This window comes from Podarcis gaigeae, assembly GCF_964106915.1.
Source record: "Podarcis gaigeae genome assembly, chromosome: 16".
Classification (NCBI taxonomy): domain Eukaryota; kingdom Metazoa; phylum Chordata; class Lepidosauria; order Squamata; family Lacertidae; genus Podarcis; species Podarcis gaigeae.
In genome coordinates this window covers 13,502,010-13,528,226 of record NC_139693.1, presented here as the reverse complement: position 1 = coordinate 13,528,226, position 26,217 = coordinate 13,502,010, and the positions used below count along the sequence as shown (strand labels likewise).

Sequence of the window (26,217 nt, the reverse complement as noted above, 5' to 3'; positions counted from 1 at the left end):
AATTGTAGATTTGTGAGGGGTAAACCACATTCCCCAGAATTCTTTGCAGGAAGACATGTGCTTCGATGTTCTTTAAACGCACAGTGTGTGTGCAGTCATAGGAGACTCTCCCCCTGCTCGCCTGGAAATCTTATCCAACCATCTCACTCTGTACCTAGTGTGACGTTTGGGCTCCATGGTGGCTGGTGCCCACTGGCAGGGCAGAAGGCGAGGAGGAGACCAAAAGGAGGTAAAACCACCAGATCCATTAACAGGTAGCCTTAGCCCCTGATCGATCGATCGATTGATTGGCAGGTAGTTAGGTAAGAAGGTAAGTGAGGCTGCAGTTGGTGGGGCAGTGCCACAATGAATCAGCCTACGGTTGCACAACTCAGTGGTGCATAATCTGGTCCAGTGGTGGCTTCTCTCTGTTTGCAACCACATTCAGGAGAACCACAGTTTCGAAGCCCGCCAATCAGCTGCCTGCTACCAGATACAAATCTCCTGGAAAGGCAGAGCAGATCAATGTGTGTGTGCATGGATTAATTGGGCTTCTCAAGCACTTTCACAGTCCCTTTCTCACCCCCCTTTCCCCGTGTTTTAAAGACTACTCCAGCTTTGCAAATAATTTCCCAAGGCCTGTCTGCCTGCACCCTCAACTTCACTCCATCTGCTTCCACTTTCACGCTCTCTCTTTTCCCCTTTCCTAAATTCCATCTATCCATCTGCTTAAGGGAGGTGGAGGGAGGAAGCTGCAGGAGGGATGTCACGAATGAATGGATATTATATGTAGGGAAGGGCCGCTGCTCGGTTGTACAGCATCTCCTTTGCATGCAGAAGGTCGCAATTCCCAGCATCTCCCGGAAAGGATCAGAAAGTCCCTTGCCTGAATCTCTGAAGAACGGCTGCCAGTCAGTGTAAACCAGGGATGGAGGACCTCTGGCCCACAGGCTGATTTTGGGGTGCCAGGGGAGTTCAAGCTAGCTTATGAGGCCATTTCCCCCAAACCACACCCACCCACTGACTGACATCACTTGTGATGTCATCGGACAGGCAGATGGGCAGGGTTAAATTCTGATGCCTTGGCTACCCATAGCTATTTCCCAGCAGGGGAACAGGGGCTGGGTTTAACCCCCAATCGTCAGCTGATGAGTGGGGGTTAAATCCTGCTTAGTTCAGACAGATTCTGTACAAATTCTTTCCTGATTCAGGAGGTAGTTTGCATGGGAAACCCTTTTAACATATATTGTCAGGTCAGAAATTATGAAAATGATATCACAATATGGACTTCAAACCAGTTTTGGATGATATATCAATATATTGCCTAACCCTAGGAGGCATTTATCACAAATCATGATGGATGTGTGTGCGCCATGCAGAAATCACAGTGTGAGAATAACCTTGAAGCCAGCCGAGCCGATGCTTCTCTCGATTCCTGCAGCCCCTGTTAACTCTGCTGGCGCAGGTCTCTCCTGCCTCACGCAGGGGGGCAGCGAATCACAAGATCAGGTGCCAGCAAAAAACACGATGCAGGAAAAACAGTGAAGTCAGCAAGTGCCTCTATGTAGCTCCATCTTTATTTCAGACATCGTGATATATCTGTATATCGCGATGTTTAGCTGGTGGAATATATGATATCATGGTGTTGAAAATCAGATATCGTCCAGCCCTAAACCCCCTCCCCCCCATTTTAGCAGAGGATTGTTCTGAGTTTGTGTGCACCAGACTCCTATAATCCCTGGATCCAGCAAGTGTTAGAATTTAAGTTAAGGCTTGGGGGTGCTAAACTGTGCACCAGACACTTCCAATCCTTGGATCCAGCAAGTGTTAAAGGCAAATTAAGCCAGGCTAGTTTCCTGTGTTGAGGTGATTGCCTGGCCAAGAAGAGGACAAAGGATCAGGAGGGTTGTGCCAGATGGCAAATGGGTGTGGCCCTCCTCCCTCAACAGAAAAAGTGAGGGTTTATAGTAGTGAGGTTATGACTGTGATGTGAACTAGAAGCAAAGGCTGCAGATTGGAAAGACTCAGAGAGAGAGAGAGAGAGAGAGAGAGAGAGAGAGAGAGAGAGAAAGAAAGAGAGAGAGAGAGAGAGAGACACGTCTCATTTCTGCTGGGATCGAAGGCTGTGGCTATGGGAGAAGCAATGCCTTCTTAAGATGTTAATGCTGGGAGTTCCTTCATCACAGGCTCAGGTTGTATTTACAGTGGTACCTCGAGTTAAGTACTTCATTTGTTCTGGAGGTCCGTTCTTAACCTGAAACTGTTCTTAACCTGAAGCACCACTTTAGCTAATGGGGCCTCCTGCTGCCGCTGTGCTTCCAGAGCACGATTTCTGTTCTCATCCTGAAGCAAAGTTCTTAACCCGAGGTACTATTTCTGGGTTAGCGGAGTCTGTAACCTGAAGCGTATGTAACCTGAGGTACCACTGTAGGTGTAAATAAACCACATATCCTAAAGATAGCAGAGTCTCCACCGTCCCTCATTCCAAAGGGTAAACGCCTGGAACCCCTGGAATCTTACACCACTCAGAGATTGGGGTGGCATGCAACAGTATATAGTACCCCCAAGATGTAGTGGTTAAGAGTATTAAGCTGGGACCTGGGAGACCAGAGTTCGAATCCTGCTTGGCCATGAAGCTCACTGGGCGCCCTTGGGCCAGCCACTGCCTCTCGGCCTAACCTACCTCACAGGGTTGTTGTGGGAATTAAATGTATGCCACCTTGAGCTCCTTGGAGGAAAAAGGTGGGATAGAAATGCAATAAATAAAAAAAAATTAAAATGCCACCACATTGTCATGGGTAAATGCCGCAAACAGGCAGCATGTTTCTGGTTATTATCACCAGGAATGGCAGAAGGGAAGACGGGAGGGTTGAACTGGGCAGTGTTGGGTGGGATCCACAGCCCCAAACTTCCCACCCTATTCTTTGTGGTTGAAGAAGCATTATGGGGCATTTCGCAAAACATCCTCCCTCCACCTGTGGGGGAGTGGGGGACGATGACTGAACTCTCCCAGCAGTCCACGAGAGCCTGACAAGGAAAACCCTCAGACGATTTCTCAGGCAGGAAAGGGAGGCATTTTGACCGAGAGCAGGTGGAAGTCTGTGCCAAACAACTAAAAGGGCAGGCTTGTATGTGCTTGTGATTTACTCAGAGCAGGTGGTGGGCAACTTGCAGCCCAAAGGCCATGTGCAGCCCCTCAGCCTCATTATGCAAAGCTCTCTGCCCAATTTCCAAAGCTGTCAGTTCAGACTTTAGGGAAAGGGGAACATTTCCCTCCCCTGGCAGCCCACTGGGTGGGGAAGAGGAGAGAGCGAGGGCAAGGGAGAAGAGCGAAAAAAGAGAGGCAGCAAGAAAGGGGAGGCAGAGAGAGCATGCAAGCGAGGAAGGAGGTGGAGGAAGGAGTGAGAAGGGAGGGAGGAAGGAGGATGTGGAAGAAACAGAGGGAGAAAGAGACAGGGTGGCAGAAAATGCTAGAGAGAGTGGAGTGGCAGAAAGGGTGAGGAAGGGTGTGGCAGAAAATGAGGGGGGGGGAAGAGTATAGAATCATAGATGACCCACAAGGATCATCTAGTCCAAACCTCTGCAATGCAGGAAACATTAGGAAATGTGTCAAGAAAGGAATACTGATTTTCATTCCTCTTCCTCGATACAGGAGACATAGAGTTAACCCGAAAAAGGTTCGAGTATTTTCATTGCTGAAGAATCGATGCTTTTGAATTCTGGTGCCGGAGGAGACTCTTGAGAGTCCCATGGACTGCAAGAAGAACAAACCTATCCATTCTTAAGGAAGTCAGCCCTGAGTGCTCACTGGAAGGACAGATCGTGAAGCTGAGGCTCCAATACTTTGGCCACCTCATGAGAAGAGAAGACTCCCTAGAAAAGACCCTGATGTTGGGAAAGATGGAGGGCACAAGGAGAAGGGGACGACAGAGGACGAGATGGCTGGACAGTGCTCTCGAAGCTACCAGCATGAGTTTGACCAAACTGCGGGAGGCAGTGGAAGACAGGAGTGCCTGGCGTGCTCTGGTCCATGGGGTCATGAAGAGTCGGACATGACTAAACGACTAAACAACAACAATTTCACACTAGCTAGGAGCCCTCATGATAGCTTCCCAATAGTAGCCAATTGCTGCAATCGAATGCCCATGTATTGAACTTTTGCACCCCTAAAAAAAGAAAGGAAAAGTGGGTACCTTTGACCACGCTTGGGTCTGTGCCTCTGTCTTGCTGCTCAATAGTTGCCCACACCTGCCCTAGAGCACTGGACGTGTGGTCCCCCCATGCCCGGGTGATCTTAGTGGTACCTTTGGCTCCTCTGCTCCGCCACCCCCACCCCCCTCGGGCCTTGGCCTGGGCCTTCCCTGAGCCAGCATTTTATTATGGGCACTATTGAAATTCATGTTGAGCAGCGGAGCGCAGCCGAGAGTGCAGCCGGAGCACGCCAGACGCTAATGCTGCGCAGCCGAGATTGATAGAGGTCTGGAGTTTAATAGAGCACCCTCGCTTTTCTTTTGTCAGCCGTGAATGGGATCCTCAAGGTCCAGGCGGGAAATTGCTTTTGCAAAGGGAAGGAGAAGAAGAAGAAGAAGAAAATGCACGCACACACGCACACACGCATGGGCGCAGTCACAGCCAGAAATTCAAAACACCAAAAGCGCAGAGATAAAGAGCTACGCCAAGGCTGGCGGTTCCTCCTCACCCCAAGGAGGGGAAGAGATTAAGGAGGTGGTGGCAGGCAAGTGAGCTGAAAATGGGCACCCCCGTCCATCTCTGCAGAATACCGTGCACGGTTGATGCTTGTTGTGCAGAGGCCGGTGCAGAGGCTGTCCTTGGATGCCTCTTTGATCACAAAATCAAACAGGGGAGGGGGCTCAGCTGAGCGGAAAAACACCTGCTTTGTATGCAGAAAGTCCCTGGTTCAATCCAAGGCATCTCCAGGTAGGACAGGGACCGTCCCCTTGTCTGACACCCTGGAGAGTCTCTGCCAGTTACCAAACTAGGTAGACCAATAGTCTAACTCACTGTACATTCTTAATATTTGCTGATGAGCTCTTTTTGGGAGCACTGGACCCCGGCCGATAGATATTTGGCCTTCGTTCCTGCCTGGCTCTTGGTTCTGAACATCCCCAGTTGCCAGATTAAGCGAAGAGAAGTTTTGCTTATTGCTTCAATATCTTGCCCATCGTAAATGCCTGGATCAATTAGATTTCTTTATAAGGAAACAGGAGCGGTTCTCTAGTAGCGCATCAGCATTTTGCAGACATTGTGCATTTCGATTTTGAATGGGAAGGGGTCTCGGCGTCACCATCCCAATTTGAAATTCTAGAATTCAGATTTGCCTGCGTTCAAGTGTTTCTGTGAACGAACAAATCTCAACTTCTTAGGATGTGGTGTTTATTGTGTACTAGAAAACTTGTGCTGGAGAGACTTCTGGATCAGACCAAAGACTCATGAGGTCTAGCATCCTGTTCTCAGGATTGAGAGCCAGTGTCGTGTAGTGGTTAAGAGTCACGTAATCTGGGGACCTGGGTTCGTGTCTCTGCTCCTCCACAAGCAGCTGCTGGGTGACCTTGGGCCAGTCACACTTCTTTGAAGTCCCTCAGCCCCACTCACCTCACAGAGTGTTTGTTGTGGGGGAGGAAGGGAAAGGAGATTGTTAGCCGCTTTGAGACTCCTGAAGGGGAGTGAAAGGCGGGATATCAAATCCAAACTCTTCTTCTTCTTCTTCTCCTCACAGTGGCCACCCAAGTACCCCAATGGGAACCCCCAAGCAAACCCTGAGGGGAACAGCAATTTCCCCACTTGTGATTTCCAGCATGACAGTGGAAATCACAGCCATTGTGCCTGGAAATTGTTCATAGCCTTCCCCTGCTTCCTGAATCGGTCCAATCCTCTTTCAAAGCCCTCCACATTGTTGGCCACATCTAGTGGGAGCGAGTTCCATAGTTTAACTAAGCCCTGCTTGAATAAGTCCTTCCTTTGGTCTCTTCTGAATTTCCCAACTTTCAGCTTCGCTGGATGACCTCAGATTCTAGTCTCATGGAAGAAGAAGAAAAACCTAGCTCTGTTCACTTTCACCACAGTATGCAAGATTTTAAGGCACCTCTTTCTCGCCATTTTTCTAAAGAGCCCCAATGTTGTAACTTTTCCTCACCCTTTAATAATTTTCTTGCCCTTTTCTGAATGTTTTCCAACTCTACAATACCCAGAGGCGGCCAGAACCGTACACGATATTCCATAGACTGGTATAAAGACTTGATGAAATCAGCAGTTTAGTTTTTTGGTCCCATTTCTAATGATCCCCAACATGGAATGGACCTTGTTCACAGCTGCTGCATTGTGGGCTGACATTTTTAGCAAGCTTGACCCCTTGACCCCAAGGTCTCAGTCCTCATCAGTCACCTCCAGTTCAGACTCGACTAATGGATATATGATGTTACGCCCCATTGTACCTCACTATATGCCCAGGCTGAATTGTATTCACCATTTTACTGCCCATTCTGCTGGAGAGATCCTTTTGGAGCCTTTCACAATCCCATCTTGTTTCAATGTTCCTGAACAAAACTGGTATCGGCAGCAAACTTGGGGGCCACACTGCTCACTCCTAACTCCAGACCATTTGTGAGCAAGTTAAAAAGCACACATCCCACCAGTGGCCTAGCTGGGGGGAGGGGCTGGGGGGTGTTGCTCCAGGTGCGTTTTTTTGAGGGGGCGCAACTAGGTGCCCCCATGGCAGGGGAAGCTGGGTCTGGCCTTCAGGGCAGGGGCAGCGGTGACAGCAGCTCCTTCTCCTAATGTTCAATCCGTTTGTGATTGATTGGTGGATAGAAAAGTCCCCGTGAGAATTTGCCAGCAATATTTTAGCATGAATGTATTGTGGTAGACCCACTTTTGGAGGCAATGTTATCTAAGATGCACAGTTTTGGAAAGCAATTCCCCCTAATATAATGGATCTTGTCATAGTTTAATGAATGTGTATGCATTTTTATGCCCGCATTACCTGTGCATGTGCATTTTTGCACACATATCTTGACTTTAGAGCTGCATTGCAAAATTCGGAGATGTGCAGATTTCGAAGGATGGCTGCAGTTCATATCATTTTGCAAAGTGCAAATCGGGCAGGCTTCCCTTTGCATGCAAACTGAATGGGATTTCTTTCCCTTTGCCCCTTTTAGCTTGACCCAAATGTTTGTACGGGGATCCCTGTGGGGTCGTGGTCTCTTCCAACTCCGCGATTCTATAAACTCCCAGCCAGATGCAGTTGGCTCCCTCCTTCCTTACCAATTTGATTTATTCTTTTGCTCTGGAGAGGGGGAACTATTTCTCAGCCTTAATCCTAACTTAGCCTGAGGCTCTCCTGGCTGCTTGGAATTGGGCCTTCCTTTTTAGTCCTTTTTCCCACCGTTGGCTCCCTTCACTGCACTAAGCCAGATTTGCTTCTCTTAATCTTTCCCCCCAGAACCAAGTCCCTCCAGAGCCCTTATTATTTCGGTAGGTCTCCCCACACTCCCTTCCCCCTGCTGCAGTCTCTCTCTCTTCCTCTCTCTCTTTGAACTGCCTCCATCCTGTCAGTCGTTGCCAATAATGAGATGCCCAGAACACACTATGCACAGTGTGATGCGCGCTCTCTCTCTCTCTCTCTCTCTCTCTCTCTCTCTCTCTCACACACACACACACACACACACATCCCTGCCTCTCTCCCAGGTGTGGTTCAGCTGCAGAGAGATGCGGTCTCTGCCTCTGTGCTCTGGAACGTGATGGTTCGGCACGTGCCGTTTCCCCGGCTGCTTTGACAGGTCGGCATCTTCGTCCCCTCCCAACCAGCCTTCCCTCTTTGCAACGCGATGCCTTTTCCTCTCTCCCTTGCACCCTTCCCTCAGCACCCACAACCTTCTTAGCAAGCTTAGAAGGCTGGATAAATTGGCACAGGGGTGGGGAGACCCTAGCATCACCCCAAGCCTCTCTACCTGGCCCTCGGGACTCGCCACACCTCTCCCTAGTCCTGCGCCACACCCTCTTTGAATGTTTTGGCCTAGCTGAGGGGCCGGCCTGTCCACGAGGCAGAGGGAGGCAACTGCCTCAGGCGGCAGAATCCAAGGAGAACTCCCACAAGTTTGACAGGGTGAAATCTGCCACTACCAGAGGTGGCATTATTACTCCCAAGTCGTACCTTGGAAGTTGAACGGAATCCATTCTGGAAGTCCGTTTGGGTTCCAAAATGTTTGGAAACTGAAGCGAGGCTTCTGATTGGCTGCAGGAAGCTCCTGCAGCCAATTGGAAGCTGCAGAAGCTCCATCAGATGTTTGGCTTCCAAAAATAGTTTGCAAACCGGAACAGTCACTTCTGGGTTTGTGGCATTCAGGAGCCAAAACGTTCGAGAACTAAGCTGTTCGAAAACCAAGGTACGACTGTATTATTATTATTATTATTATTATTATTATTATTATTATTATTATTATTATATTTGGCCCACGCTTCCCCATCAGGTCCCAGTGTGGGTCAAAACAATTTTACTTACCTATATGTTGCATTTATACACCGCCTTTCACTCCAAGGTTCTCTCCCTTCTCATTTAATCCCCACAACCACCCTGTGAGGTAGTTTAGGCTGAGTGCTAGTGACTGACCTTGCAGTGAGTCTCATGGTGAAGTGGGGATTCGAACCCTGGTCTCCGAGGTCCTAGCCCAACTCTCTAATTCCTGCACCACATTAGTTCAGGAATGAAATAACTGACTCCAGTTCACAGGAACTTGGGGCAGAGCTTTCAATGTGGCTGCCCCTTTCTGTGGAACAGCATCACTGTCAAGATGTGATATGAGTGGCCCTAGTTGTATTTTTTTTTGGTGGGGGGGGGGGAAATGAAGACATTTATATTTCAACACACTTTCCCAGGAGAGAGAAAAAGGAAAAGGTGTTTGTGTTCATTGCTTTAAAAGCTATATTCTTTAAACTGTTTATAAAGCTACCAGTATTTTTAGGGTTGTTGTATTTAAGGTAAAAGACCTTGAGAGTCATGGGGAAGGAAACCAATTTGTAAATTAACATGATGATGATGATGATTTAGCAACATCTGCCTTTGGTTAACAATCCCTGAACTTATTTTAACTTCTGATTGACTTACACAGTCAAGGGGTGAATCTGAGGTTGCAAAGAGTTATAGGTACGGCTGCGACACTTAATCGATTTAGATGAATTGATCAGAAACATCTCGATCAGCTAAAAAGCTGCCCCCAATTAGTTTTGCTTGTTTGCTTGCTTTTGAACCTTATTAACGACACAAGTCCTTACAAAAAGGCCAGAGAGTAAACGCCAACGAGCAGCAGAGGCGTCCCTGGGGGTTTGCGAAACCAACCCTTGATAGGGGCACAAAAACCACCTATCAGACTATGGTGTGTGTGACGTTTACGTGTGTGATGGAGCACTGCCACCATTGTGGCAAGATCAAATGTAGGAGAAGCTTCCCATTCTTCCCATACTGTGGCACAAAGGCTTGCAGCAAAGTTTTGGGGGTGGGTGGGGGTGCTGACACAGCTCCTAGCAAGGGACCCTAGACATGCCATCTCTTGCACAGGTACATTTGCAGAGCCTCCTGCGACAACCGCAAGGCCAACGCACAGTTCACCAGCCTGCTTTATGCTTCAGCATTCTTGTCTGCAATCAGATGCAAACCTAATTGATTATTTAACTTAGTCCATCCTCATCAACTGATGGCACAAACTTTGGCATTTCTGCTTAGAAGTCCTGCTTGGGACTGGCTGGCTGGCTGGCTAGCTGGTCCTCTGCTGGGGGTGGGGGCACACTGAGATCAGAGGCGGAGCTACTGGCACCCAGAGTGGTGCAGGGGCGGGGCTAGCTGGCCCACAGGGGCGGGGCTGGCCATCCACACAACGAGTGTCCCTAGCCGCCTGCTGCCTGCACTGTGAGTGTTGGGGGCACGGCTAGCTGCCCCCGGCAGCATCGTCCCTAGTGGCCCGCCGCCTGCACAGTGAGCCGGGTGGGGTGGGGGTGGCGCAGCAATGTCACCCACTCTTATGGCTGACACCCGGTGCGCACCGTACTCCCACACCTGCCTTCCTTCGCCAGTGACTGAGATGCCTCTCAACTCTAAAATTCTATGATTTAAGGACTTCTGTTGGACAGTAGAAGAGGCTGCCTCAGGAGGGGTGTGTGTGTGTGTGTGTGTGTGTGTGTGTGAGAGAGAGAGAGAGAGAGAGAGAGAGAGAGAGAGAGAGAGAGATTGAGATCTCCTTTGCTTGACAGACTTTTAGAAGACGTCTGAAGGCACCCCTATACAGTGGTACCTCAGGTTACATACGCTTCAGGTTAAAGACTCCGCTAACCCAGAAATAGTGCTTCAGGTTAAGAACTTTGCTTCAGGATGAGAACAGAAATCGTGCTCTGGCGGCGCAGCGGCAGCAGGAGGCCCCATTAGCTAAAGTGGTGCTTCAGGTTAAGAACAGTTTCAGGTTAAGTACGGACCTCCGGAACAAATTAAGTTCTTAACCCGAGGTACCACTGTATAGGGAAGTTTTTAAGGTTTGTTGGAAGTCTCCCAGTGTGGCAACCCTCTCAGATGGGCGACATATAAACAATGATGATGACTGTTGTTGTTGTTGTTGTTGTTGGTAGGTTGAAACAATCGCTGTCCTTGAAGCAAGTCCTCTGTCCAGCGACAGGTGGAAAGAGATTAAAGAGCTCTGTCAAGAGAGTCTGTTTGAAAGAATTTCAAAAGTAATGGCTAAGCTACACCCTCCTCGGGCGTAAACAAATGAAGTTCCTTTTAAAAGTGCCTCGTCCTTACTTAGACCCTCTGGGTGAGGAGCGAGGAGTCACAGGCTCCCCTTCTCCCATTTGTAACATCCCGCTAAACGATCACACTACCATGAACAGTTAATACCAAACCTCTGCTGGGATTTAGCCAATCACACACCCTAGCACCCATCCCTACATGAGGGAGCTTGTTACATCAGTGTGACCATTTCCCTTAACAGACCAGCATCTACAGGTTTGGGCATGTTTTTGGAGCTGAGAGATGCCTTGCAAATTACCTTCGAATCCACACCTTGGTCCAGGAGGAGCAGATCAGGTCAGTTTGCATTGGAATTCACAGGCAGCAAAGCGCTTGAGCATCTCTGGTGTAAAGTACCTTGAATGCCTGGTCTCTGTATCAGATGGTGTGTTCAGCCCCAGCCTCAGGAGGATAGCAATGTCTTTGCTGCACAAATAGGCACTTAGATGATGCAACTGAGAAGTGTTGACCTTGTTTTGCTTTGGCACGGTCAGCAAAGACATCCGTGTTCATGAGTTGGAAAATTCACCCCTTCCCGCTAGCAAACATGGAGCACAATCTGCAGACGCCCCATTGAGCTGAATGGGTGGGGGGAATAACCGGCCTCTTGCACAGCTACCATTTAGTGGAGTGCACAGGGGTGCTCAATCCAGTTCAGGGCCTGATCCAGAGTGACTCCACTTTGACATACCCACCCTGAACTGGATCTGAGCCATGAACTGAGTTTAATCAGGGTTAATTAGATATGTGGTCGAGGGAAGTAGCCTGTGTGTATCTCCTTCTCTCCCCTTTCCTTGCAGCCTAAATCCGCCCCCTGCTCAGTTACTTTGCAGCACTGGATCACTCTGGGCAGATCTGAGGTGATCCGGGGCTTCCTCATCCTGATGTGGCCAGATCTCAGGTGCCAAGTGTGTCTTCCTCTTAGCACGTTTCTCCCTTGCGTCCTGAGTTCGAGTGTCTTCAAAGCCCATGACACCTTTGGTAAAGGCTGTTCTCCAATTGGAGCACTCACAGAACCAGTGTTTCCCAGTTGTTAGTGTTTATACTACATTTTTTTTAGATTTGCCTTGAGACAGTCTTTAAACCTCTTTTGTTGACCACCAGCATTATGCTTTCCATTTTTAAGTTCGGAATAGAGTAGTTGCTTTGGAAGACGATCATCAGGCATCCGCACAACATGGCCAGCCCAACGAAGTTGATGTTGAAGAGTCACTCAAACTCAGGACGCAAGGGAGAAACGTGCTAAGAGGAAGGCACGCTTGGCAAATCCACACCATGATCAACTCCCGTCTGGAAACCAATGTCCCCACTGTGGAAGGATGTGTGGATCCAGAATTGGCCTCCACAGTCACTTACGGACTCATTGTTAAAACCGTGTTTATGGAAGGCAATCTTACTCGACTATGAGTGATTGCCAAAGAAGAGGAGAAGACCACGTTGGCCTGATTTGGTTCAGGATATGGGATTTGGCCAGATCTGATGCACAGCCCTACTACCATTCTTGAACATGGTGAACTCTTTTTCATTTGAGGTTTTAAACAGATGTTGGAGAGCCACATGTCAGGGATCCTTTAGTTGTGATTCCTGCATTGCAGGCGGTTAGACTAGATGACCCTTGGGGGTCCCTTTCAACTTCACAGTTCTATGATTCTGTGATTTCACCTTGGATCTGTACAGGATAACTTTCCAGTGCAATACATTTTTTTGTGTGGAGGAAGGCCTGGAGCTGGAGTTAGAGCTGACCCACAATTTCCCAGGAGACATTTGTTTTTGCAAAAAATTCAGACCACGTTCAACCATACCTTTTTGCTAGACGTAATACAGTCATCACTTAACTCAAGTCAACTTAATATTGCTCTTTTTACCCGCTCAGTCACGGATTTTATTCCTCCTCCCTTTTTATTTTTGCACGGATGTCAGAGAATTCCGCTGGAAAAGGAATTGCTGCGGTTTTGCATCTTTGTGGTCAGCTGTGGAAATACAGTCCTGCCGATATGATCAGTATTTGTTCAGGTGGTTTTTAAGTCCATGGATGATACATAATTAACGACTTTCTTTACATTGTTTCAGTGTTTCCTTTACACTGAAATGAATGCAGACTATTGTAAATACTTACATCATAGTGGGCAGGGAGAAGAATAACATAGTATCTGACCAAAGCTGAACTGCAGCAGAATGGAAAAGGCGCCGATTGTGACGAATACGGGATGGAATGGAAATTGCAACCTTCTTGCATATTGTGTGAGAAATAAAGAAATAGCCATTTTGCTTATGATCAATTCTTGCACATTTGTTATAATCAGTAAAAATCTTGAAGCAGGGGGATAAATCAATGGGCTTGAGTTGTGGCTATTGAATAGGATTTACTTGGATGTCATCCTCTGCCCCAGTTCCATGGCCAGAGTGACCGCCTACCCCTTATTCCTTGGTGAGACCATCTCTATCTCAGAGGCAGAAGAAGAGTAGGGATAAACCTGCTGGTTCATGTCAGTGGCCCACCTAGTTCAGCATCCGGTTCTCACAGTGGCCAACCAAACACCTGTGGGAAACCCACAAGCAGGATTCGGGCACAAGAGCCCTCTCCTCTCCTGTGGTTTTCACCAACTGGAATTCAGAAGTGTTGCTGTCTCCAGCTGTGGAGACAGAGCTTAGCCATCACGGGGGCAGCTGCAATAGTCATCTCCTCCATGAATTTGTCTATTCCTCTTTTAAAGCCATCCAGGTTGGTGGCTCTCACTGGGAGCGAGTTCCATAGTTCAACTGTGTGCTGTGTGAAGAAGTAATAATAATAATAATAATTTATTATTTATACCCCACCCATCTGGCTGAGTTTGCCCAGCCACTCTGGGCGGCTCCCAACAGAATATTAAAAACACGATAATGCATCAAAAATAAAAAACTTCCCTAAACAGAGCTGCCTTCAGATGTCTTCTAAAAGTCTGGTAGTTGTTGTTCTCTTTGGCATCTGGTGGGAGGGTGTTCCACAGGGCGGGCGCTACTACTGAGAAGGCCCTCTGCCTGGTTCCCTGTAACCTCACTTCTTGTAGTGAGGGAACCACCAGAAGGCCCTCGGCGCTGGACCTCAGGGTCTGGGCTGAACGATGGGGGTGGAGACGCTTCTTCAGGTATACTGGGCCGAGGCCACTTCTGTTACCTGTCGTGACACTTCCAACGTTCAGCTTCATGGGATGGTCACGAGTTCTAGTGTTATGAGAGAGGAAGAAAGACTTGTAAGGAAACCAGTTGTCCCGTCACAACTCGCTCTGCCCTTTGAGGCAGGGAAAGCAGTCAAAGAAGACGGCAGGGTAACATGTATAATCCAGATATATTTATAGGTTTTATCTTCTGAGATTAGCACAGGATATTTAGAAAGGTTATAAAGTAACATTGACATTTGTTGTAATTCATTTGTTCTCCTCCCCACACCCCTGAAAGTTTTATGTACATACAAGATCACAACACAACAATCCAAGACCGCCATCCTCTCTTGTCCCCACTGCCCACCCAGAAGAAGATTTTGTGTTTCGGTGTGTTTTCTTTTTCGTTTTAGCTCAGTACAAATATGGCTTTTGTGTAAATATTGGGAGAGTCTCTCCAACTAGGAAGCATAGAGAGCCTGTTCCAGTAGGGGGCGCCAGTTGCCACAGGTAGAGGACAAGACGATGTTTTAAACTAGTCCTCTTTCTCATTTCCACCCTCCAGCCTGCCTCTGCTTCTCTGGGAGAAAAGGGAAGACCTAGATGTGAAGCATAAGTAAGTTATTAGGCTCTTCCTCTGACCCATCTTGCCTCTCATCAGCCCTAAGAAAAATTATTCTAGGGTGTGCATGTTTTTCTTTTAGCAATTATAGCACTGCAGCCATACAGATGTCAGCCCTGCCTTTGGACACAACCTGGTGTGAATAAGAAACAGAAACTGAAAAGAGATTTATGCAAAAGAGCAGGCCTGATTCTCATCAGCAAAGTCCTCGGGCTGGTAGTCTGTCTGCTCCCCACAGCAAACATAACCAAATGGTGTCTTTTTATTTCCCTCTCCCTGGAAAAAAAATAAAAATGGCCTGCTATTTTTTTGGCCGACGCTAGAAAACAAATGAGGTGGAGATTGTGGAACTTCTGGCACTGACTGACAGATCTCATGGCAAAGCAGGAGGGATGCAATGCATCTCTGAGCATAGGTGTGGTGCATACATTGCCTCCCCACAACCCCCCCCCCCAGGAGTCCTTGAAACATGCAAAGATCCCTTCCATGTTTGCCGCATAGAGATGGGCATTCCATGGTTGGCGCTAGTGCTTGACATTATTGGGTATCCGCTGAAGCCCCAGCCAAAGCAAGGGGTGCCCACTGCCACCTCCATCGCAGAACCTCCCAACCCTGCCGCCGCCACCACTTCCTGTCCACTCTCCGAAAAAGAGGAAGGAGAAAATGTGGTGTTTCCTTTTGCCTTGCTCCTCCTGGTGGCATCTGGTCCAACATCCCCCCTCCAGAAAACAAGCAAACATTGGAGCATGTTTACTGGTCAATAATAAGACATGGTGTGTCTTCCCTTTGCTTTGGGATAGCACACCCTGAAAAATCTCTGGTCGATGCACCTCAGGAATGGGGAGCTTTGTGCTGTTGTTGGACTCCCAACTCCCATCAGCCTGGCCACTGGTCAGGGATGATCACAGGAGCTGTAGTCCAGCAACATCTGGAGGACCGCAGACTCCCCATCTCTGATGTACTTGCTCAAAGGGTGTATCAAAGACTACAAAGCATCCTAAGGTGGCCAAGCAAGCTTAGCTTTGGTGCTAAGTCAGGGCGAGAAAAATACCTAGTGTAAAATGATGTGCAGACCTTCAGTCTGAAGAACAAACACATCCATGGGCATTGCTCCCCGGTTCCAAGAATGAGTCCCTGCTTGTATGTTTCAAAAAGAAGAGTGGACCCCCCAAGTAATGTACCCCTGCTCCCATCACACCTGGCAATGTTCATAATATGTACCTGCCTAAGGGCATGCACAACTGATGGCAAAATGTTTGTGATCATGAAAAAGTTCCAATATCCAAACTTGCAAATATTGCAGGATTCAAGCGAAGGGGATCTTAGTAGGGAGGCACAACCTTGGAATCAGACCAACTTTTTTGGGCTGTGGGGGCTTATGGAAGCTACATGATTGGAACAGGGTGCGAGGACTGCCTACTAGGACACCATGGATCCAGAACAAAGATCACAATGGACGTTCACTACCATCCCCTTTGTGTCCTACTTGCAAATTTCTCTGGTTGATCTCTGTTGGATAAAAATGGATTTGCTCCCCCTCCCTCAACAGGTACCCTCTAACATCCATCAGCCCCAGCTTGCATGGCTGAGGGTCAGGGGTAGTGGGAGTTGCAGCGCAAAACCTTTGAAAGACACCAAGTTGGGAAAAGCTGAACCAGGTGCACCTTAAGAAGAGTCTTGTTGCTGGATCGAGCTAAAGGGGACTTCAGTGTCCTCTTCTCAGTGGCCAACCAGGTAATTCTAGAAAACGTGCAAGCAGTACATGAACACACTGCCCAACTTGTGATCCATAGCAGCTGGCATTCAGAAGTATACTGCCTCTGACAGTGGAGGGAGGACATAGCCATCACGGCTAGTGGTCATTGATAGCCTTCTCCTCCATGAATTTGTCTAACCCCTTTTGAAAACCATCCAGGTTGACGGCCATCATCACCTCTTCTGGGAGCGGATCACGTCACTGAACCATGTACTGTGTGCCTGTCCTGACTCTCCCAACAAGGTATCCCCAAGTTCTGGGATGATGTGAAAGAGAGAGAAAGGCCTCCTCATCCACTTAATGTTCTTCTGCATCCATCACAATAATCGCCACCCTGTTGCTTAAATAAAACCACAACCACCACCCACTGAGCAGAAGAAAATAGAACACATACTCAGACTTCGGGTAATCTGCACTGTCAGCCCTACTCAGAGTAGACCCATTGAAATTCATGGACCAAAGTTAGTCCTGTCCATTCATTTTGATGGGTCTACTCTGAGAAGGACTGCTGATGCATGTAGCTTATCTGGCTCAACATCGCTGGGACTGGCTTTCTATTCAATCAAAGTTGGGTTCTTGCCATTTGCCTTCGAGTCACCGAGCCTATGTAGACTTTCTAAAGCTCTTCTAGTTATCCAGCCAGGCTGGGAGGTTTACAGGGAAAAAACAACACCCTCAACAATGGGCTTTGAGCAAACAGTGACAAGAGAACCGATGGAAAAAAACAACAGCCACGGTATGGCCGCCAGCCTTCGTTTTCCCCAACCTAAGCATTTCCTTTCTCCTGCTGTCACACGGCGGGTTCCATCTTCCTTGATGATGGGGCCTGTTATCCGTGAAACAGAAGCCTCGCTCCATTGGAGTGTCACTGGCTCCAATTCCCCCTCAGCTGCCCGCCTCCCCTAGTTTTATAACCAAAGTCTGGAATCTCCACTCCTAGCTTGCAAATCTCCCCAGCTGAGAAACTGCAGTGGATATTATTTTTTTTGTGTGTGTGTGTGTGTGTGTGTGTGTGTGTGTGTGTTGCAGAAATACATACAAACAAGAGGCATGCTTGATATAAAATCAATGCACCACAGGCTGGGCCAAAGCAGACTCGACACAAACGAGTTCATAGCCTCTGGCAGGTTGTGGATGAAGAAAGAAACACGGTTGTGTCCCCAAAACAGCCTGATTCTCATATCAAAGCCCATGGCTGCAGGCCCATGCGCACACACATCAACAGCTTGCCCTGTATGGCTGGTGCCCTTTGAGACTGGTAGGGCAGAAGGCAGGGAGTACAACAGTAGGGGGCGCCAGAGTGAAGGACAGGCAGAGCCAATTCATTCCATGTCTTGCCCCCAGCTCCTCTCTGCTGAGTTTTGCAAAGGCAACATTCAGACTCAGGAGGAGAAAGGAGACAAGCAGCTCCTCCCCCCCACCTGTACTGGTTATAAGGAAGAAGGCAGCCAGCTCAGTCTGGCCAAGGGCAGACTGAGGTTGGTGAGGCGATGCTCCATTAGCTGCAGTGGACCAGTCTCCACTGTGGGCTTCTGGAGTGCTAGTAAAGTGGTTGGAATAGCCTCTCCAGTTTGCAAATGTTTACTGGAAGCTTGAAATCCCACGACACTTCTTATTAGAACTGCAAACACATTCACATGCACATCCACCACCTGAATATGGGGAGAGGGCATGAGGCGTCTTGTGTTCATGGGTGAGCAATGATGCATATATTGCACTGGCGTTGAGGCGGATCATAGAGATTTCAGCTCTGAAGGAAGATCCATCATGACATTTATATCCAGATGAATATGATTTTTTGTTGAGTGGGTTTTGATCTGCATGAGGGCTTCCCAAACTTGGGTCTTCCGCTGTTTTGGGACTACAACTCCCATCATCCCTAGCTAGCAGGACCAGTGGTCAGGGATGATGGGAATTGTGGTCGAAAAACAGCAGAAGACCCAAGTTTGGGAATCAATGATTTCCATGAAGCAACCCTTCCGTCTCCTCCTACTTCCCCAAAAGAGACACCATTAGAAAAGAGAGGTCAACTGTGTACCAAGAGTTCCCCCAAAAGATGAGAAGAGAGTAGGAAATGCATTGCCCCTCCCAAAAAAATGGACAAAAGAGGACACCAATTTGCATATGTTAATTTATGTGTACTTATGCAAATTTAGAAAGAATCACTATAATTCAAACAGAAAGAAAATACATCTTAACTTAGTGGGGAACAAGAATTGGACCAGGTAGCTTCTGTGACAGCTCAGTTTGCAGTCTAGGTGTTCAATGTTGAGGCACAACTACAAGACCTCCCCCTTCTTAAATTGCTTTGGGTTGTCGCCAATGTTAGCCCTACTCAGAGTAGACCCACTGGCATCAATAGAGATGGCTAACTTAGGTTTCTTAATTCTGATGGCTCTACTCTGAGCAGAACTTCGTTGGGCACCACCTTTTATCTACAAGCTGGACTTAAGACCAGACACCTGCTCTGCCAGATGACTCCTTCAAAGAGAGGACCACCCTCTGTAAAGTAGGACACATGACCACCTTGTAGTAAAGAGGTCAATGTGAAGAGCCCTGCTCAAGTGACACCCCCCAAGGAATTCGAGTCATAAGCCAAGGGTGGACTTCTAGCCTGAGGGCTGCCAATCCTTCCAGGCAGTGAGGACCAAATGCCAGTGGTGGGCGTGGCCAAAGGCAAAAGTGGCCAGAGCAACAACATGCACCGTGCATTTTACAGTAGGCAAGATTCTGCACACGCACAACTCACACACCCCTTCTCTCTATCCTCCTTCCAGGCAAGCAGGAAGCATCATCAGAGTCCAAAGACACATCCCAGCCAGGCAAAAACACTCAGGTACAAAGCTGGGCCAGAGGGGTGTGGCCCAGAGAAAGGGGACGTGGCCTGGGATAAGTTCTGGGGGGCTGCATTTGGCCCCTGGACCTGAGGTTCCCCACCCCTCTGTTAGACATACGGCATGGACATTGACCATTAAGGTACAAGGGCAGACAGATCTCCCCGTTGTGATCCAGAGAGTTGTGTGTCTAGGCCTGCTTCTGTTCACCCATCACTGTGGCTTTGGCCATCTGCTCCTAAACTACTGTCAAAAGTGAAGGATACTGGGGGGCTCCAGTTGCGACACAAAACAGCCAAGTGAGTTTGGGTGAAGCTAATTGAGTTTTGGGGGACCCTTGGGCAAAAGGTCTTCTGTGGGTTCCCTTCTAGAGTGGCCCAACTCTTCCTCCTTGCAGTCACCACCTCCAGGTCACCTGCCTTTTTCTTCTAAGGCCACATTCGCACCATGTATTTAAAGAACTATGATACCACTTTAAAGAGTCAGGACTTCAACCCCCACAGAATTCTGGGAGCTGTAGTTTGTTAACGGTGCTCAGAATTGTTTGGAAACTCCCTAGAGCTATGAATCCCAGAGTGGTTTAACAGTCAGTCCCTCTTCCCAGGGAACTCTGCAAATTGTAGCCCCGTGAGGGGAATGGGGTCTCCAAACAACTCTTAGCACCTTCAACACACTGCAGCTCCCAGAATTCTTTGTGGGTGGAAGCCATGGCTGTTGAAAGAGGTAGCGTAAGGCTTGAAATGTTTGGTGGGAATGTGGCCTGAGTCCAACTGATTCAGCTCTGTAGACCAGGGATAGGGAACCTGTGGTCCTCCAGCTACTGATGAACTCCAACTCCCATCAGCCCCAACTGGGATGACCAGTAGTAAGAGGTCAATTCTGGTTTAGCAACACCTGGAGGGCTGCAGGTTCCTCACACCTAGATGGAGAGGTGAATGGAGGTCCTTCTCCTCACTCCAGATACTGCTTGCTACTTGACAGTGCGGTGTAGTAGTTAGGGTGTTGGACCAGGACCTGGAAGACCAGAGTTCCAATCTCCACTTGGCCATGTAACTTGCTGAGTGCCAATGAGCCATTCACAGCCTCTCAGCCTGACCCACTTCACAGGGTTATTGTGAGGATGAACTTGGTAGGGGAGAACCTTGAGCCGCTTGGAGGAGATGTAGAATAGGGATGCCATAATGAGAATGAAGTAGAATAAAGAAAGCGGGTGACTAGGTAACAACAGCAGATTTTAGGAACAGTAGTGATGTGGGGAGATGTCTGGTTGTTAGTGGGCCCTGCGCTTTGACGGGGGCCTTGGAAGGTGCCCAACTGTGCCAATCTGTGATGCCAGCCCTGGGGCCATTGGAATAACTCGGGTGGGTAGTTCTACATGTTCCTAGACTACTAAAAAGTGCCAAAAGCAGATCGGCTCCAGAAAGTGTGATAATACAATGATTATGAGAGCCAATGGTGGTGTTGGACTAGGACCTGGGAAATCAGGGTCCAAATCCTCACCCAGCCATGAACCTCACTGTGTGATCTTAAGAGGCCAGTCAGAATCTCTCAGCTTAAGCTACCTCACAGGGTTGTTGTGAGGATAAAATGGGGAAGAGGGAGAACCTCATTTGCCACCTTGAGCTTCTTGGAAGATAGGTAAACTATAAATATAATACTGCTACTACTACTAATTATGCATACTTTAAAATATATATATATATATATATTCAAGAAAGGGAAATGTTATTCCGATGACTAGAAAAATAGTACTGTTTTCATCGAACCATAGACTTGTAGGGTTGGAAGGCACCCAGGAGTCATCTGGTCCAACCCCCTGAAATGCAGGAACCACCGTTTTGTGGACTTTGCAAATCCATCATATAGAAATGGCAGGATCCTTCCCCATATGTTGTCTTTTTGCCATGTGAATGTTATCGATCAGTGATTTTCTTCCTCTGAACATTCAAAACAATGGGCTGTGTTCAACTAACGTTTACTCAGAGTAGACACATTGCAATTAATAAGTCTAAGTTAGCCATGGCCATTAATTTCAACAGGTCTACTCTGAGTAGGCCTGGCAACCCAATATTTAAAAGAGATGAGGTAGGAGAAAACTCCGTTTTGCCTGTAGGCTATTCGTTCATTGTAGGATGCAATCCAGAGAGCCGTGTCTCATATTCTTGAAGGCTTGTGCATGACTAGTGAATCATTGTGCTCATTCCCATGAGTGACAGATTCCCAGGCTGTAGGACTACCTGATGTTGAGGTTCAAAATTGTGGACTGGCTGGTAGCACAGGGATTTGACAACCACCAGGTAAAAGAGCCACCTGGTGGCTAAGGATGGAGTTTGTCGCATGGTCCTACAGAGGGAGACTGTAGGAAGTAAGTCATTGCACTTTGTTCTTCACTAGCCATCCTTGTTTGGAGGTATCTTTCCAGCTGTTTGAAGGGTTGTAGTTCAGTGTTAGAGCATCTGCTTCCTATGCAAAGGTCCCAGGTTCAATCCCTGACTGGGGAAGATTTCTTGTCTGAAATCACAGAAAGCTGCTACTTGTCAGTGTGGACAATACTGAGCTAGACAGACCAGTTGCTTCTCTGGGCACCTCCAAATGTTGCACCACTCTTTAAGGAGGACATATAGAAAAAGTGGTTGACAGGAGGGGCACAAGGAGGGCTCAGCAGGATGGAGAAAATAAGCTGTATGAGGAAAGAGAGAAGAAGCTGGGCATGATTTTCACACAGAGAAGATAAGGGGAGACAGCACTCCTCAAAAACCAGAAGGGCTGTTATGCAGAAGAAGGCAAAGATTTGTTCTCTACTGCTCCAAAGGGCAGAACATGGGCTAATGGGTTTAAGATGCAAGGAGGTAGGTTTCAGATGAACATTTAAGAGAGATTTCTTAATGGTAAGAGCAGTTCCACCATGGAACCAATGACCAACGAGCCTCTTGAGAAGTTCTACCATCGGAGTTCCTGCTTAGAACAGGAAGTTGGGCTACTAGATAGCCTGCCAGGCCCTTTTCATCTCTATGGCGGTATTCTACAGTCAAGGCAGAAGGCCACTCTATCACTGTTGCTTTATGGTTAATCTATGCTCCACAAGTGCAGGAAGGGACAAAATCTTCAGTGGTCCATCAGTGGGGAGTCCTTTGGTCTGTTTGCTGACTCTGTCTAGCAACGAAACCCAGCCACATTCAAAATCCAGCAACATCTCCCACTTCTGTCGCACAAGCATGGAATCTGCTGTTTTCAAGATTTGACACCGGGATTTTAATTTTCGACGGGGATGTGCTTAACCTCAAAATAGTTCAAGAGGGAGTTTAGTGGCTTCCTGGAATCTCCCGGGTGTTTCGGTTTGATATAAAATCTCATAAGCCGTCAGCTGCCAAGGTCTAAATGCCAACGTGTGTCAGCTATCAAATACTGCCAAACGTCAAATACTAGCAAAATGCTCTGTCATGGATGATGGGTGGAGAATATGAGAATGTTGCAGAGATCCCAGAAGAGGGTTACACAAACGTATTTCAACATATAATGAATTGCCTCCCATTACAAACTGAATCACCCACTGCCAGGGTTTGCCCTCCCTGAAGTCTTGGGCCTGCTACTATCAACATCAGGAGTCGGGGAACTTTTTCAGTCTAAGGGTTGGGTCCACAACTGGCCCAGTTTGGTAGTGCCACTGACCTGTCAATCATCTTATGTCCTCTGATGCCAGGCTGTTCAAATTTCAAGTCAAGCGCAGGCACAGATTTATCTCCGATCTCACCTCCCATCTAGAAATAAACCAGGCAGAGGGCCTTCTCGGTAGTGGCGCCTGCCCTGTGGAACACTCTCCCATCAGATGTCAAGGAAATAAACAACTATTTGACTTTTAGAAGACATCTGAAGGCGGCCATTCAGAAAAAGAAATACTGTCAAAGAGCAGGTAGATCCTAGTGCTCTGGTGCTTAATGCTAAGATCAGAGATCTTTGTGCCTGGCATCATAAGATGACAGATATCTGACAGGTAGGGATGGGTGAATCTGTCAATTCTGGTTTTTCTCAGACCTCATCCACACTTCTGCTTGTCCTGTACCTAGAAAGCACAGAGTCTGAGCAGTTTTCCCTCTGCTCCTCTCCCAGGGAAAACCCACTCTTCATCTCTAAATCGGAGCAGACATCAATTAGGAGAAAACCCAAATTGCCATTTGCTCTGATTGAGTGCTAAAGAGTGGTGTTCCCCAGGGAAAGTAGAGTACAAGAGGAAGTGTGGGTAAGCCTTCCGTTTCTCATTTTCCTGATCTTAAGTGCAGTTTTCCACATTTCCACATTGCTTTAATAATAATAATAATAATAATAATAATAATTTTTATTTATACCATGCCCTCCCCAGCCAAGGCCAGGCTCAGGGCGGCTAACAAGCAATAATAAAAACAAGTTGAATGAATACAACTTAAAAACAAGATTAAAATACAACATTAAAATATTGAAACATTAAAATATTAAAATGCAGCCTCATCACAGGAGGAGAAAGGAAAAGGAAAAAGAAAGAGAGGGAGGGAATCAAATTGGCTCCAAGCCAAAGGCCAGGTGGAACAACTCTGTCTTACAGCCCCTGCGGAAAGAAATCAGATCCCGCAGGGCCCTGGTCTCATGAAGCAGAGCGTTCCAACAGACCGGAGCCAGTGTTGAAAAGGCCCTGGCTCTGGTTGAAGCTAATCTAACTTCCTTAGAGCCTGGGACCACTAGGGTGTTGCTATTTATGGACCTTGAGGCTCTCAGTGGGGCATACCGGGGGAGTCGGTCCCGTAGGTACAAGGGTCCTAGGCCGTGAAGGGCTTTAAAGGTCGAAACTAGCACCTTAAATCTGACCCTGTACTCCACCGGGTGCCAGTGCAGCTGGAAAAGCACTGGGTGAATATGCTCCCATGGCAGAGACCCCGTGAGGAGCCTCGCTGCAGCATTCTGCACCCTCTGGAGTTTCTGGGACAGCTTCAAAGGCAGAGCGAATTACAGTAGTCAAGCCTGGAGGTGACCGTCGCATGGATCACTGTGGCCAGGTCAAGGCGGGAAAGGTAAGGGACCAACTGCTTGATGCGGCGAAGGTGGAAAAATGTCGCCAATTTTTTAAAAATTGAAAAGGTCCTCCTGAAAAGTTAACAGCATTTTAATGCAAGTTTTCCCTAATATACACGTTTGTACGCAATTTTAAACAATAGACACATTTTTGTAAAGCAAAGTTCCATAATATTATGCATTTTGGTATATTATTTTCACTAATATATGTGCACACTTTACTTGAGAAAATGCATTTTTGTACACACTACTTGGCCAGAAAACTGCACTGCATAAATCCAGAGAAGTGTGAATTTCAAAGGATGGCTATTTTTCAGTTTTTGCATTATGTGAATGTATTATGTGAATTAGGTAGGTTTCCCTTAAATGCTAATTGAACCAAATTTATCCTATCCCTACTGACAGCTGGCAGGAGCGAACTTTGGTCTGTCAAATTTCAGCCGTGACGTGTGCGATGCCAAAACCCAGCACTTCCACCTCTCACCTTCCATTCTGATCAATTCACTATGTCAAACTTCTGATGCCCTGTGACACCCCCCAAGCTCAGTGCCCAGTGTGGTAGAACTGGTCACACTGCCCTAAATCAGCTGCTGCAGCTGGGTTTGGAGTCCCCCCAATGGGATTGCTAATCGGGCCAATGGGACTGAATTTCCCCATTCCTGATCTACATAATAGCTCCACTTTTTAATCTGTACGGCTCCACCCAGGCTCCATTTCTTGGCCACACCCAACATATAACAAAGGGAAAGGATTGAGGAACTAGATTATAAAGAAAATGATTTTATATACTCCGGAAGTAAGTATGGAGCTGAAGAAAAAGTTCAGGGGCTAAGCATAAGTGAGCTCTGATCCAATTTCCTTTTTTTGGAAATGAGAAAGCAGATAGAGAAGAATGATGAAAGGAAAAAGGGGACACAAAAAGAAACTTCCGCCATATGTAAAATGCCTGTCCAGTTTCTCCAAAGCAAGCCAGATACAGATGTACAGTTAGCCTGTGGATGGAAACCACTGAATGCCACACCCCTGATCTGAATAGCCCCACCTCTCAGATGGCTTAGCCCCACCCTCAAATCTGCATAGCTCTGCCCACATTCTGTTTCTAGGTGTGATCCCAGCATGTGGTGGAATCTTGGGCTTTAAGGCTGTGTCAGAATGCATGCTGGGAACTGGAGAAGATAGGTTAGGTAGATCAGGAATGAGGAACCTTTGGTCCTCCAGATGCTGTTGAGCTCTAGCTCTCATCAGCTCCACCCAGCATGGTCAATGGTCAGGGATGATGAGAGCTGTAGACCAGCAACATCTGGAAGGCCACAGGTCCCCTAGCCTTGGGAGAGAGCAGAAGAGACCCCTCAAACCTTGTCAGGTGTCAAGGCTGGTATTTGGTGAATATTCAGAGAATATCCAGTGAATATTTGACACAAGATTATTTGAAGGTGGGCAAATCCATTTCAGCTCCTGGAGAATGAATCGTGTATCTCCAAAAATGACACCAACATAATTTTTTTAAAGTTATTGGACAACAGGCCGGGAAACACCATTGAGCTGAATCTTTCCACGCTCAGCTAATAAAATGGTCAATAAATCTTTGTAGGTTTGCAATTTAACGGCTTGTCTCTAAGGAACGATCTCGTCCCTGTGTTTGAATGATATGTCAAAACAGAGACAATATTGGCATGTCTTTCTGTATATATATATATATATATATATATATATATATATATATTTGCTTTCGTAGATTTTCACGGGTACAGGAATGCAGGTTTTGGTGTCCTCGGGTGTCTTTGTGAAGACTCTTCACAAAGTTCAAGAGGTCAAGACACAAAGACTTTAGCAACTAATCCACACCTAATGACCCACCTAAGTGGTACTCAGGATATCACTCAAGAAATCACTCACGGTATCTCTCAAGTAATTAAGGAACAAAAGAAGAAAAGGCACACTAGCCTGGGAACTTCCTCTCTGCCCAGAACATTGGAGGCTAGACACCACACCCCCTCTACAGTATTTATAGGAACTCAAACATTGAGATCCCGCTCTGTTCCAGTAACAAGAAGCCGAAA

At 47.5% G+C, this 26,217-nt stretch overlaps 1 protein-coding gene across 4 annotated transcripts in view; it reads right to left on the bottom strand.

The window, feature by feature from the left end:
• Window positions 1-18,400: 18,400 nt before the first annotated feature.
• The window catches only part of CADM3 (cell adhesion molecule 3), a 99,712-nt gene continuing 91,895 nt past the window's right edge, over window positions 18,401-26,217 (bottom strand). For all 4 annotated transcript variants that reach the window (XM_083716332.1, XM_083716333.1, XM_083716334.1 and 1 more), the window contains one exon: window positions 18,401-25,834. The gene's annotated coding sequence lies outside the window, so the exon portion shown is untranslated. The remainder of the gene's footprint in view (window positions 25,835-26,217) is intronic.